At 40.2% G+C, this 14326-nt stretch overlaps 1 non-coding gene across 1 annotated transcript; it reads left to right on the forward strand.

Annotated features, from left to right (window-relative positions):
- The first annotated feature begins 13529 nt into the window (after positions 1-13529).
- LOC148580274 (small nucleolar RNA R71) lies at positions 13530-13637 on the forward strand. The gene has a single exon (XR_015899512.1). It is a non-coding gene; the product is annotated as a small nucleolar RNA R71 (small nucleolar RNA).
- The last annotated feature ends 689 nt before the right edge of the window (positions 13638-14326 follow it).

The raw sequence follows: 14326 nt of genomic DNA on the forward strand, positions 1-14326 counted from the left end.
GGATGCTTGAGATTATACTTCTCATGCCATTTTGCATGCCTCACTCCCTCTTGCATCCCATGCCAAGTGTTGTGACCCATGTCTCTATGCTTACTTTATTGCAATATCTCTCTTGGGCACTATCTTTCACTTGCATGTTTTTGTTGAGATGATTCTTTGGGTTTAATGCTTTCCTTTTTCCCTTCCTTTTTCAGGATGGCCACCACGAAAGGCAAGGAGAAAGCTTCAAGGAAACCGGCCGCAAAGAGGGCACCTTAAAGGTCAAACTCTAAGGTGCACTCTTCATTAGGAGCCAAACTGCTATCTAAGAAAGCGAAGGCACCCGCTCCTATTGATGAGATCCAGAAGAGCAAACCGGCAAAGGATCCTTCAAGATTCCCCAACCGCTTCTGTGAACTTGTGTTCCCCGTCATGGCTGAGAGGAACTATCATGCCGAGCATCTACTCACTCCACCGGACAAGGTTGCTCCTTGTATTTTATCCCGCATTGAACGGTGAGGATGGGCGTTCATTCTGAGAAAACCACAAGAGGTCAACCTCTCATGGGTGGTAGAATTCTACACTAACTACCATCTTTCCTCTCTTCAATCGGTATACGTGCGCCGGAAGAAAGTCTCGGTTTCAGAAGAGGCTATTCAGCAAGTGGTTAATGTCTTACCATTACCAAGTGACATGGATGGCTACCAAGAGGTCTTACGTCAGCGAGAAAAGTTTGGATTTGATTGGGACTTGATCCTCTGAGTCATTGCTGAACTAGAGACATTTTGGACCCATGGTCGATTCAGGATGAGGCTTAAGTGCATTGACGCAAGTTTCCTCACTGTAGAAGCTAGAGCTTGGGCCCAGATCCTATCCCACTATGTGCTACCTAGCACTCATAAGTCGTCCTTCACGGCGGATCTCGCTTTGCTTGTTTGGTGTATTCTCACGGAGAGACCGGTGAACATTCCACCTCTTGTCAAGCAAATGATGGGACAAGTCCACGCCCGGGGCAATTTGCTATTTCTAGCATTGGTATCCGATTTAGTTGCCGCTGCGGGTGTTCCTTGGAAAGACATGGACACGAAGGCTATAATTCCGGCTAAGGGCGATGTGGTCCCAAGCGAAAAATACTTACATCTTCCGATGAACAACCCAAGCCTCGACATAGCCCTTCCATCTACTATTCCCTCCACCTCATCATCACCACCACGGCAAAGATCCACCCATCAAAGGATAGAAGATCTACACCGAAAGATTGATAGATATGAGTGGCACAACCAATGCCGATACACTTACATCAAGAAGCTTCTGCGTTGTGTTACCCCTAGTATGGAGAAATCCGAAATATTCACATCCACCTCAAACCCAAGTGATGGGAGTTCTGATGAAGAGGATAGTGAAGGTTCCGGTATCGACCGTCCTTTGCACATTGTTGGTAGCACAGAAGACCGTGCTAAATTCTAAGTGTGGGAAGGTCGTTCAACCGATCTCTATGGGTAACAATCTCTTCCTTTCAACACCCATGGATTTATCTTTTGCTTAGTAGTTAGTATTGCTTGTAAATACTCCTTGCATGGTAGTTAGTTCATATGGAGTTACTTGGTCAAAATAATGACTTCTTCCCCAAGAAACTGTGTTTTGGGGTACCCTACCAATTTTGAAAAAAAAAATTTTGCGAAAAACTTGCTTCAAGAATGTATTTTAGAACAGAGTGATTGAGCTAAGATCACAAGCATGTAAGTTTTGAGCCTATTGTGTGGTTATATCTTCTAACCATTAATTCCGATTCTTATGTGCATTGTTCTCTCTCTATGATTGTAATCCTTGCTTTGTTTGATTCTATATGTCCATTATTTTGTGTATGAATGCATTTACATGATTAAGGCTATCATTTCAATAGTCACTTTTCCCAAACGGCTTTAACCCTTTTATCTACCATTGCTAACCAATTTTGAGCCAATGATAAACCCTTTTTGTTCTAAATAGAGCACATCAACAACCCTAAGTGAAAAACAATAGATGACCCTAGATTTGGATCCTTGATTAGCTTAGGTAAGTTAGGGTGTGTGTCATTCAAATGGGAGGATCTACTTAGGAACTTGGGTAGATATAAAGGTGTGTATTTGATATATATATATATATATATATATATATATATATATATATATAGAAGAAACAAAAATAGAAAAAGAGAAAGCAATGGAAGGGGACAAAAATGCCCCAAGACAAAGTAATAATAACAATGCATATAGGATGTGAATTGGAAAGAATGCATGAGTATGTAAAAAGTGAAACCCATGGTAGCTAGGTATTGTATTATAGTTGTATTGGTTATTCTATGTGTCTAGTGGGATCTTAGGTTAATCAAGGACTCAAATTTTAAGCTCACTTGACCACATACATCCTTACCTTCACCCTAGCCCCATTACAACCCGTGAATAAGACCTCATGATACTTGTAAGCATGCATCAAGTAATTGTCGATTGTTAGAAGAAAGACAAATCTTGGAAAGCATGATTAGGAGAGGATTGAGTGACGAACCCTATACACTTAAGCGAATAGAGCGGATACACTTCCGGTGAGGGTTCGATGCTCAACTCCTTGTTCCCGGCTTTCACAAGTGTTCATCTAGCAAGTTATATGCACTTCATGTAATGTTCAATTTGGTAGGATTCATGAATTACATATCATTTTCACCCCGTATGCTCATATGTGTTCTTGGAGGATGGATTTACCCTTGACCAAGTAGATAGACGATTTTACTTTAGTTGCATGTATTCACTTAGGTAGTTTGCATTTCATAAACCCTTTTTCATCATGATCTTTGGTCTTTTTATTTTAAGCATGAGCACATGCTTGGTTTAAGTGTGGGGAGATTTGATAAACCCCAATTTTGTGGTTTATATTGTGTAGAATTTGGGGGTTTTTGTCAATATTTCTCACACTTATTCACAAGAATTGCATGGTTTTGTGTTCCCTTCCTAATATTGCTCCATGATGAAAAACATGCTTATTTTGCCTTATAATTGCTATATTTTGATCCTCTTTTATTGCCATTCGATGCTGTGATGTATTTGTTAAGTGATTTCAGGATTTATAGGGCAAGAATGGCCTCGAAGAGAGAAACAAAGCATGCACAAAAGGAAGGAACATGAAGATTTGGATTTTGGGAATTTCAGCATGGGCGCGCACGCACATTTCACGCGCACGCGTGGATGTGGATAGCTGGAAGTGGCGCGCAAGGATGGACGCATCCACGCGGATCAGAGAAATCCCACCGACGCGCACACGCACATGACGCGCACGCGTGGATCACAAAAGCAATCGGCGCGCACGCACTCGTGGCACGCACGCGCGAAAAGATGCACGTGACCTCATTAAAGGAAATCGTGGCTGGCTATTTCTGAGGCTCATCAGGCCCAAATTCAAGCTGTTTCTGCATGGAAAAAATCCAAGGATGCTAGGGGGAAAGGGGGGGGGAATCAATCATTTTACACTTAGACACAATTTTTAGCTAGTTTTTGGTTCTTTGTTCTTCTAGAGAGAGAAATCCTTGTTCCTCTCTAGATCTAGCTTTAATTTGATCTTCCCTTGTTGAATTTTGAATTGGATCTTGTTAATTCCTAGTTTTAATTGTTTAATTTGAATTCTCTAGTATAATTGTGTTGAGATCTTGTGTTAGTTTTATGTTTCCTTGTTATTTGTCATTTTATACCCATTTCATGAATCTTGTGGATCTTGATTTGTTATTGTTACATTGATGATTTCCATGATTAATTGTGTTGTTTGAGTGATTGTATGTTGATAATTGTTAATGGGTACTTGTTAGTTCCAATTTAATTGCAATTTGAATATGTCTTTTATTAATGCTTACCATGTGTTTGATGAATATTTTCTTTGATTATGGAGTAGTTTTCTTTACTCTTGGCATAAGCTAAGGGAATTGAGTGACCTAGAGTCCTTGGGTCTCATTGAATTGGTGGTTTGAGAACCCTAGGTGATCAATTTGATACCCGTTGACACTAACCCACTACAAATGTAATTAGTAGATAGGTTGGGACTTATGGGTTGATGTGATCAAATCTATTTAACGTACTTCAAGCCTAGGAGTAGAAAATACATACTTAAGCTTTTGAGAAGTAGACTTAGTGGGTTGGTACCTCATAATTGTCAATGTTTGATATGGAGACAAGGATGGCAATCTCAATTCCCATGCTTAGCCAAGAGTTGCTTTTATCATTCTTATTTGAAAACCCAAAAATCTTGATTGCTTTGTCCTAGTTATAGTTACTTGTTTAGTTTAGAATAGAATTACATTAAATGTTACTTCACTAGTTTGGAATCATTTAAATCTTGCTTTAGTCAATTGAATTAGTTTCTTGCATTCCAAGATTACTTGCTTGTTAAGATTCCTAGTTTAATTTCTTGCTCATGATTTGCAACCCCGGATTTCTAACCAATGTTGAAGCACATGTTTGCCCATTTATTGTGAGATGACCCGAGGTTTGAATACTTCGGTTACTTTTACTGGGGTTGAACTTGTGACAACCAAATCCCTTTCTAATTTTGATACTCGAGGATTGTTGTTGGGAAGAGATATACTTGCAACGGGATTTTATTGAGAAATTCTATACCAACATAGTCTTCGGGCGGATCAGTACGCGTGGGTCGCGGACTGAGGGGGCGACGCGTAGGCGTCGGTCACGTGTACGCGTGACCATGTTTGTGCTATTCGCGCGAGGGCATCGTGGCGCTCGCACAACCCTCTGTTCATTTTGGGATATGTGCCAAAATGTCATATGACGCGTGCGCGTCAGGCACGCGCACGCGTGGAAGTGCAAAAGTGGAAAATGACGCGCACGCGTTAACGACGCGTACGCGTGGGTGGGTTTGTGCTTCTAGCACAATTCCAGTACCAAGCCAGCATAACTTTCGGCCAATACACCTTTTACGTCGAATTCGCAAGGTCATGCGTGCGCGTCATTGACGCAAACGCGTGAAGTGCCAAATTCTCAGATGACACGTACGCGTGAGGGACGCGTACGCGTGGTGATGCTTGTGCGATTGGCACAGTTTTTACACTGTTCCCACGTAACCTTCTGTTCATTTTTTTTATGCAGATGAAAATGCAGACTATATGCAATACTAATGAGAAGAGTCACTAAAATAAAACTAAGGAGAAAAAAGAAAGAACGATCATACCATGGTGGGTTGTCTCCCACCTAGCACTTTTAGTTAAAGTCCTTAAGTTGGACATTTGGTGAGCTCCTTGTCATGGTGGCTTGTGCTTGAACTCGTCTTGAAACTTCCACCTACGCTTGGACTTCCAATAAGCTCTATCAATACCAGGTAAATTCCTTAAGCTTTGATGGAGTTCTGCACAAGCTTTGAGCTCCCAAAGTCGATCCTCATGTATGCCTGGATCCCAAATCTTGTTTCTGCACCCGTCTTCAAGTGGAACATGATGATTCCATCCGGGTGGTAAGCAATCCGAATTCTCACTAAGGCATCCAAACAGCTTCCTAGACCCATTCACTCGAGCTCTAGACAATTTTGAGCTCTCAACCACAACGAACCTAGGATTGTGTTGCCAACCACTAACCATCTCCCTCTTACTCTTAAAGCCACAAAAAGCTCTAAGCTGACCATCTGTCTCAAGTAAACCATATTCAAGTGGGAAAGTAAAGGTCAAAGATAAGAATTTTACCCACTTGAATGTTGTGTTGGATGGTAATGGTTTCGGGGGAGAGGTCTCCAACAGCTTTGGCAAGGTAATTTGAAGCTCCATTCCCTCGTGCTTTCCCTTGGAAACTTCCACCTCTTTGAAAGCTTCTTCAGTTTCAACCTCTTCCTCTTCGTTGCTTTTTTCCAATTCAAACTCTTCTTCATGGCTTACCAAGGGCATGGGGGATTGTGCTTCTTCTTCTTCTTTAATCTCCATCTCTTGATCAACCTCTTCAAGGTCTTCAACCAGGATATGCCTTGGAGGTTGTACACCCTCCTCAACATCAACATCAAACATCTTGGAAGGAGGCTTTATGACTGGACTTTCCCATGGAGGTTCTACATCTCCTAAGTCTTCAACCACTTCCTTTTCTTTGATAATTTCGGCCTTCTCCACTTGCTCTAATACAAAATCAGACTCCTCCTTGATGTCTTCCTTCACTAATTCTTCAATCACTCCTCCACCTTTAAGGGTCTCTGCTACCGCTACCCTTAGGGCTTCCTCTAGCTTCTTATGAATTATGGATTTGCGAAGATGATTCCTTCTTTCTTGTTCAATATCAATAGCATAATTGGGATCATCTTACTCGTGGATTGATAGATGTGGGTGTTCTTTCATGGAGGATGGTGATGGGATGGAAAGGTCATTATGTGGTTGAAAAGGAAGTGCACTAGAGCTTGAGGGTTGAATATTGGAGGTAGAGGGTTGGTTCATGCGGGATATAAGATTTTGGAGTGTAGATGTGAGACCAATGATGTTAGAGATGAGTGTGTTGTTATCGAATGGAGGTTGGGGTGGATAGGAGGGTTCATTTGTTGGGAGAGAGGGCTCATAATACGGAGGTGGTTCTGGGTATGGTTCATATGGTGGTTGATGTGGTGGATAAGGATTAAGATCATATGGAGGTGAATGGTTGTAGGTGGCTTGTGAGTATGGTGGTTCAAAGCTATGTTGAGGAGGTAGTTCATCCGCATATGGCGGGGCTTGTTGGTAACTACAAGGGGTTCCACCATATTCATCATCTTGATATCCACCCTGGAATGGCTCTTGACCATAGTAATTTGGTGGCGGTGGTTTGTTACGAAAGGGTCCAACATAACTATTGTTTTGATATGCATCACAAAATGGTTGTTGGTTATAGCACATTGGAGGGGGTTGTTTCCAAGAGGGTTGATCAAATCCTTGTGGCTCCTCCCATCTTTGATTCTTCCAACCTTGATGCCTGTTCTCATTATAGCTTCCATTCCTTTCAACAACATTGGAACCAAACTTGAAACCAGAGGGGTGAGAATTCATAGTAGCTAAAGAAAATAAAAACTAATTAAAATTAATGAAAATAAACTCCTAAAACTAGAAACACTAACAAAGAAACGAAAAAGCAAATATTTACAATAACCAATAATAAGGCACACATTTGCAAATCCCCGGCAACGGCGCTATTTTGACGAACGGGTTTTTCTATCGGTAAAGAAATTCACAAATAAAATCTCGTTGCTAGTATAGTTTCTAAACCAACAAAGAATCCTTTCATACAAAAACTTGTTTGTCACTAAAGTAAACCCAATAAAATTTATAACCGAAGTATTTAAACCTCAGGTCGTCTCTCAAGAAATTGCAGGGAGGTGTAATTATTATTGGTTATGAGATTGTATCTTTTTGAGGTTTTTTGAAAGGTTGAACAGGGAAATTAAATAGCAGGAAAGTAAATTAATAACTAGAAAAACTCTTGGCAAGGTATGAGAACTGGAAATCCTATCCTAGTTATCCTTATCAATTGTGATGAGAATTGTCCGTTGCTCCCACTTAGTTAACCCTTACTAAATAAAGGAAAGTCAAGTGGACTAATCAATTTGATTCCTCAAGTCCTAGTCAACTCCTAAGGAAAGACTAGCTTTAGAGGGATCCAAATCAACCAGCAAACTTCAAATATTAATCAACAAAGGAGTTTGATAACTCAAGTGTCACCAATTACTCAACCAAAGCCAAAAGGAGTGAAATCTAAATTAAATTGAAAGCATCAATAACATAATTTGAAAAAAACAATCATAAATCTGAAATACCTCAAATTGTATTAAATAGAAAGTCAAATTAAACATGAGAATTCATAAAACAAATAGCAACATAAAGTAATCAAATAAGGAATTAAATAAACTAGAAAGCTAGAACAATTAAAAGTAGAAGAGAAGTTAAATTAAAGGAATATTGAACCTGGAATTGAAGAAGAAGTAAACCTAACGGTGCACGAAATTGTGATCCCTGGTAATGGCTCCAAAAACTTGGTGCTCTAATCTTAATTCATAATTTGTCACAACTTCGATATAACTAACCAGCAAGTGAACTGGGTCGTCCAAGTAATAAAACCTTACGTGAGTAAGGGTCGATCCCACGGAGATTGTTGGTATGAAGCAAGCTATGGTCATCTGGTAAATCTCAGTCAGGCGGATATGAAATGGTTATGGAGTTCTTGAATAATAATAATAAATAAACAGAAAATAAAGATAGAAATACTTATGTAAATCATTGGTGAGAATTTCAGATAAGCGTACAGAGATGCTTTCGTTCCTCTGAACCTCTGCTTTCCTGCTGTCTTCATCCAATCCTTCCTAATCCTTTCCATGGCAAGCTTTATATAGGGCATCACCGTTGTCAATGGCTACATCCCATCCTCTCTGTGAAAAAGGTCCAAATGCTCTGTCACAGCACGGCTAATCATCTGGAGGTTCTTGATCATACTGGAATAGGATTCACCCTCCTTTTGCGTCTGTCACTACGTCCAGCACTCGCGAGTTTGAAGTTCGTCAAAGCCATCCCTTCCCAGATCCTACTCGGAATACCACAGACAAGGTTTAGACTTTTCGGATCTCAGGAATGGCCATCCATGGGTTCTAACTTATACCACGAAGATTCTAATATCTCGGACTCGGTCCTCTGTATTAGATATCTAAGAGATACTCATTCTAGCTTGTTTGCATGTAGAACGGAAGTGTTTGTCAGGCACGCGTTCATAAGTGAGAATGATGATGAGCGTCACATAATCATCACATTCATCATGTTCTTGGGTGCGAATGGATATCTTAGAAGCGGAATAAGTTGAAATGAATAGAAAACAGTAGTACTTTACATTAAATCATGAGGAACAGCAGAGCTCCACACCTTAATCTATGGAGTGCAGAAACTCTACCGTTGAAAATACATAAGTGATGAAGGTCCAGGCATGGCCGAATGGCCAGCCCCCATGATCTAAGAACTAGACGTCCCAAGATGTCTAATACAATAGTAAAAATTCCTATTTATACTAAACTAGTTACTAGGGTTTACAGAAGTAAGTAATTGATGCATAAATCAACTTCCGGGGCCCACTTGGTGTGTGCTTGGGCTGAGCTTGAAGTTTACACGTGCAGAGGCTTCTTTTGGAGTTGAACGCCAAGTTGTAACATGTTTTTGGCATTCAACTCTGGTTCGTGACGTGTTTCTGGCGTTTAACTCCAGACTGCAGCGTAGAACTGGTGTTCAACACCCTTTTGCATCATCTAAACTCGGGCAAAGTATGAACTATTATATATTGCTGGAAAGCCCTGGATGTCTACTTTCCAACGCCGTTGAGAGCGCACCATTTAAAGTTCTCTTGCTCCAGAAAATCCACTTTGAGTGCAGAGAGGTTAGAATCCAATAGCATCAGCAGTCCTTCTTCAACCTCTGAATCTGATTTTTGCTCAAGTCCCTCAATTTCAGCCAGAAAATACCTGAAATCATAGAAAAACACACAAACTCATAGTAAAGTCCAGAAATGTGAATTTAATATAAAAACTAATAAAAGCATCCCTAAAAGTAACTAGATCCTACTAAAAACATACTAAAAAACAATGCCAAAAAGCGTATAAATTATCCGCTCATCACAACACCAAACTTAAATTATTGCTTGTCCCCAAGCAACTGAAAATCAAATAGGATAAAAAGAAGAGAATATACTATAAATTTCAAACTGTCAATGAAACATAGCTCCAATCAGATGAGCGGGACTTGTAGCTTTTTGCCTCTTGAATAATTTTGACATCTCACTTTATCCATTGAGGTTCAGAATGATTGGCATCTATAGGAACTCAGAGTTCAGATAGTGTTATTGACTCTCGTAGTTCAGTATGTTGATTCTTGAACACAGCTACTTTATGAGTCTTGGCCGTGGCCCTAAGCACTTTGTTTTCCAGTATTACCACCGGATACATAAAAGCCACAGACACAAAACTGGGTGAACCTTTTCAGATTGTGACTCAGCTTTGCTAAAGTCCCTAATTAGAGGTGTCCAGGGTTTTTAAGCACACTCTTTTTTTGCTTTGGACCTTGACTTTAACCGCTCAGTCTCAAGTTTTCACTTGACACCTTTACGCCACAAGCACATGGTTAGGGACAGCTTGGTTTAGCCGCTTAGACCAGGATTTTATTCCTTTAGGCCCTCCTATCCACTGATGCTCAAAGCCTTGGGATCCTTTTTATTACCCTTGCCTTTTGGTTTTAAGGGCTATTGGCTTTTTGCTCTTGCCTTTTGGTTTTAAGAGCTTTTGGCTTTTTCTGCTTGCTTTTTCTTTTTCTAAATTTTTTTCGCCATTTTTTCTTTCTTTTCTCTCTTTTTTTTTCTGCAAGCTTTTGTATTCACTGCTTTTTCTTGCTTCAAGAATCAATTTTTATGATTTTTTAGATTATCAACTAACATGTCTCCTTGTCATCATTCTTTCAAGAGCCAACATATTTAACATTCTTAAACAACAACTTCAAAAGACATATGCACTGTTCAAGCATTCATTCAGAAAACAAAAAGTGTTGCCACCACATCAAAATAATTAAACTAGTTTCAAGGATGAATTCGAAACCATGTACTTCCTATTCTTTTGTTTTTTTAAAACATTTTTCATTCAAGAGAGGTGATGGATTCATATTCACTACTTTAAGGTATAGACAGTTAGATACTAATGATCATGTAATAAGACACAAACATAATTAAACATTTAACATAAGAAAACGAAAAATAGAAAATTTAAGAACAAGGAATGAATCCACCTTAGTGATGGTGACGTTTCCTTTTTGAGGAACCAATGATGTCCTTGAGCTCTTCTATGTCTCTTCCTTGTCTTTGTTGCTCCTACCTCATTGCTCTTTGATCTTCTCTAATTTCATGAAGGATGATGGAGTGCTCTTGATGTTCCACCCTTAGTTGCTCCCAATAATTGTGTGGAGGAAAATGTATCCCTGAGGTATCTCAGGGATCTCTTGATTTGCAGTCAAATGTTTCACCATTGAGCTATAGACCCTTGAGATGAATCTCTCCATCTCCTATGACTTGGAGATGGAAGCTTTTGTCTTCCCTTTCCTCTTTCTAGAGGTTTCTCTGGCCTTAGGTGCCATCAGTGGTTATGGAAAAACAAAAAAGCTATGCTTTTACCACACCAAACTTAGAATGTTGCTCACCCTCGAGCAAAAGAAGAAAGAATAGTAGAAGAAGAAGAAGATATGGAGGAGATGGAAGGATGTGTGTATTCGGCTATATGGGTGGGCTTGGGTGGGAAAGAGATTTTGAATTTTGAAGGTAGGTGGGGTGTATGGATGTGAGTGGTGAATGGAAAATAGAAGGGATGACTGTGAATGGAGAGAGATAGGGTGATATAGGATTATGAGGAGGGAAGGTGAGTGGAGGTATGTGGGGATCCTATAGGGTCTACAGATCCTGAGGTGATCCTGTGGGGTCCATAGATCCTGAGGTGTCAAGGATTTATATCCCTGCACCAATTAGGCATGTAAAATGCCTTTGTATGCATTTCTGGCGTTTAGACGCTGAAGTGGTGCTTGTTCTGGGCGTTCAGCGCCCATATGCAGCATACTTCTGGCGTTGAACGCCAGCTTCATGCTTGTTTCTGGCGTTTAGCGCCAGCTCCATGCTCTGTTCTGGCGTTGAACGCCAGGCAGATGCTCCTTACTGGCGTTTAAGTGCCAGTGAGTCCTTCCTCTAGGGTGTGATTTTTCTTCTGCTATTTTTGATTCTGTTTTTAATTTTTTGATTTATTTTGTGACACCACATGATCATGAACCTAATAAAACATAAAAGAATAATAAAATAAAAATAAAATTAGATAAATAAAAATTGGGTTGCCTCCCAACAAGCGCTTCCTTAATGTCAATAGCTTGACAGTGGGCTCTCATGGAGCCACACAGGTGATCAGGTCAATGTTGTAGACTCCCAACACCAAACTTAGATTTTGGCTAAGGCCTCCCAACACCAAACTTAAAGTTTGATTGTGGGGGCTTTATTTGACACTGTACTGAGAGAAGCTTATCGTGCCTCTTTTCCATGTTTACAGGATGATAACCTTGTGCTAACTAATTCACCTCTGTTAACATCTATCACAGCTCCTGTTGTGGCTAGGAAGGGTCTTCCAAGGATGATGCATTCATCCTCATCCTTCCCAGTATCTAGGATTATGAAATCAGCAGGGATGTAAAGGCCTACAACCTTTACTAGCATGTCCTCTACTTGTCCATAAGCCTCTTTTCTTGAATTGTCTGCCATCTCTAATGAGATTCTAGCAGCTTGTACCTCAAAGATTCCAAGTTTCTCCATTACAGAAAGTGGCATGAGGTTTATTCCTGACCCAAGGTCACATAGAGCCTTCTCAAAGGTCATGGTGCCTATGGTACAAGGTATTAGGAACTTTCCAGAATCCTGTTTCTTCTGAGGCAATCTCAGTTGATCCAATGCATTTAGTTCATTGGTGAACGGGGGAGGTTCATCTCCCCAAGTCTCATTACCAAATAAATTGGCATTCAGCTTCATGATTGCACCAAGGAACTTGGCAACTTGCTCTTTAGTAACATTCCCATTCTCTTCAGAAGAAGAATCCTCATCAGAGCTTATGAAGGGCATAAGGAGGTTCAATGGAATCTCTATGGTCTCTAGATGAGCCTCAGATTCCTTTGGTTCCTCAAAGGGAAACTCCTTGTTGATCACTGGACGTCCCAGGAGGTCTTCCTCCTTAAGATTCACGTCCTCCCCTTCCTCCTTGGTTTCGGCCATGATTGTTATATCTATGGTCTTGCACTCTCTCTTTGGATTTTCTTCTGTATTACTTGGGAGAGTACTAGGAGGAGTTTCAGTGATCTTCTTACTCAGCTGGCCCACTTGTGCCTCCAAATTTCTAATGGAGGACCTTGTTTCATTCATAAAACTCAGAGTGGCCTTAGATAGATCAGAGACTAAATTTGCTAAGCTAGATGGATTCTGCTCAGAATTCTCTGTCTGTTGCTGAGTGGATGATGGAAAAGGTTTACTATTGTTAAACCTGTTTCTTCCACCATTATTAAAGCCTTGTTGAGGCTTTTGTTGATCCTTCCATGAGAAATTTGGGTGATTTCTCCATGAGGGGTTATAGGTGTTCCCATAGGGTTCACCCATGTAATTTACCTCTGCTATTGTAGGGTTCTTAGGATCATAAGCTTCTTCCTCAGAAGATGCCTCTTGAGTACTGTTGGATGCAGCTTGCATTCCATTCAGAATCTGAGAAATCATATTGACTTGCTGAGTCAATATTTTATTCTGAGCCAATATGGCATTCAGAGTATCAATTTCAAGAACTCCCTTCCTTATAGGCGTCCCATTATTCACAGGATTCCTTTCAGAAGTATACATGAACTGGTTATTCGCAACCATGTCAATGAGTTCTTGAGCTTCTGCAGGCATTTTCTTTAGGTGAATAGATCCACCTACAGAAGTATCCAATGACATCTTAGCTAATTCAGACAGACCATCATAGAATATATCCAGAATGGTCCATTCTGAAAGCATGTCAGAAGGACACTTTTTGGTCAGTTACTTGTATCTCTCCCAAGCTTCATAGAGGGATTCACCTTCCTTCTGTCTAAAGGTTTGAACATCCATTCTAAGCTTACTAGGCTTTTGAGGAGGAAAGAACTTGGCTAAGAAAGCCGTTACCAGCTTATCCCAAGAGTTCAGGCTATCTTTAGGTTGAGAATCCAACCATATTCTAGCTCTGTCTCTCACAGCAAAAGAGAAAAGCATGAGCCTGTAGACTTCAGGATCTACTCCATTAGTCTTAACAGTATCACATATCTGCAAGAGTTCAGTTAAGAACTGAAAAGGATCTTCAGATGGAAGTCCATGAAACTTGCAGTTTTGTTGCATCAGAGAAACTAATTGAGGCTTAAGCTCAAAATTGTTTGCTCCAATGGTAGGGATGGAGATGCTTCTTCCATGTGAATTGGAATTTGGTGCAGTAAAGTCACCAAGCATCCTCCTTGCATTATTATTATTTTCAGCTACCATATCCTCTTCTTGTTCAAAAATTCCTGTAAGGTTGTCTCTGGATTGTTGTATTTTAGCTTTTCTTAGTTTCCTTTTTAGAGTCCTTTCAGGTTCAGGATCTGCTTCAATAAGAATATTCTTGTCCTTGCTCCTGCTCATATGAAAAAGAAGGGAACAAAAAATAATAATAGGGATCTTTTTTACAACAGTATAGAGGTTCCCTTGTTGTTAGTAGAAGAAGAAAGGGAATAAGAGTGAAGAAGAATGGATAATCCAAACACAAGGGTGAGGATAGGAGCAGTGATTTGAGATGA

This window comes from Arachis ipaensis, chromosome B10 (assembly GCF_059453495.1).
Source record: "Arachis ipaensis isolate K30076 ecotype BB chromosome B10, ASM5945349v1, whole genome shotgun sequence".
In the NCBI taxonomy this organism is placed as follows: Eukaryota; Viridiplantae; Streptophyta; class Magnoliopsida; order Fabales; family Fabaceae; genus Arachis; species Arachis ipaensis.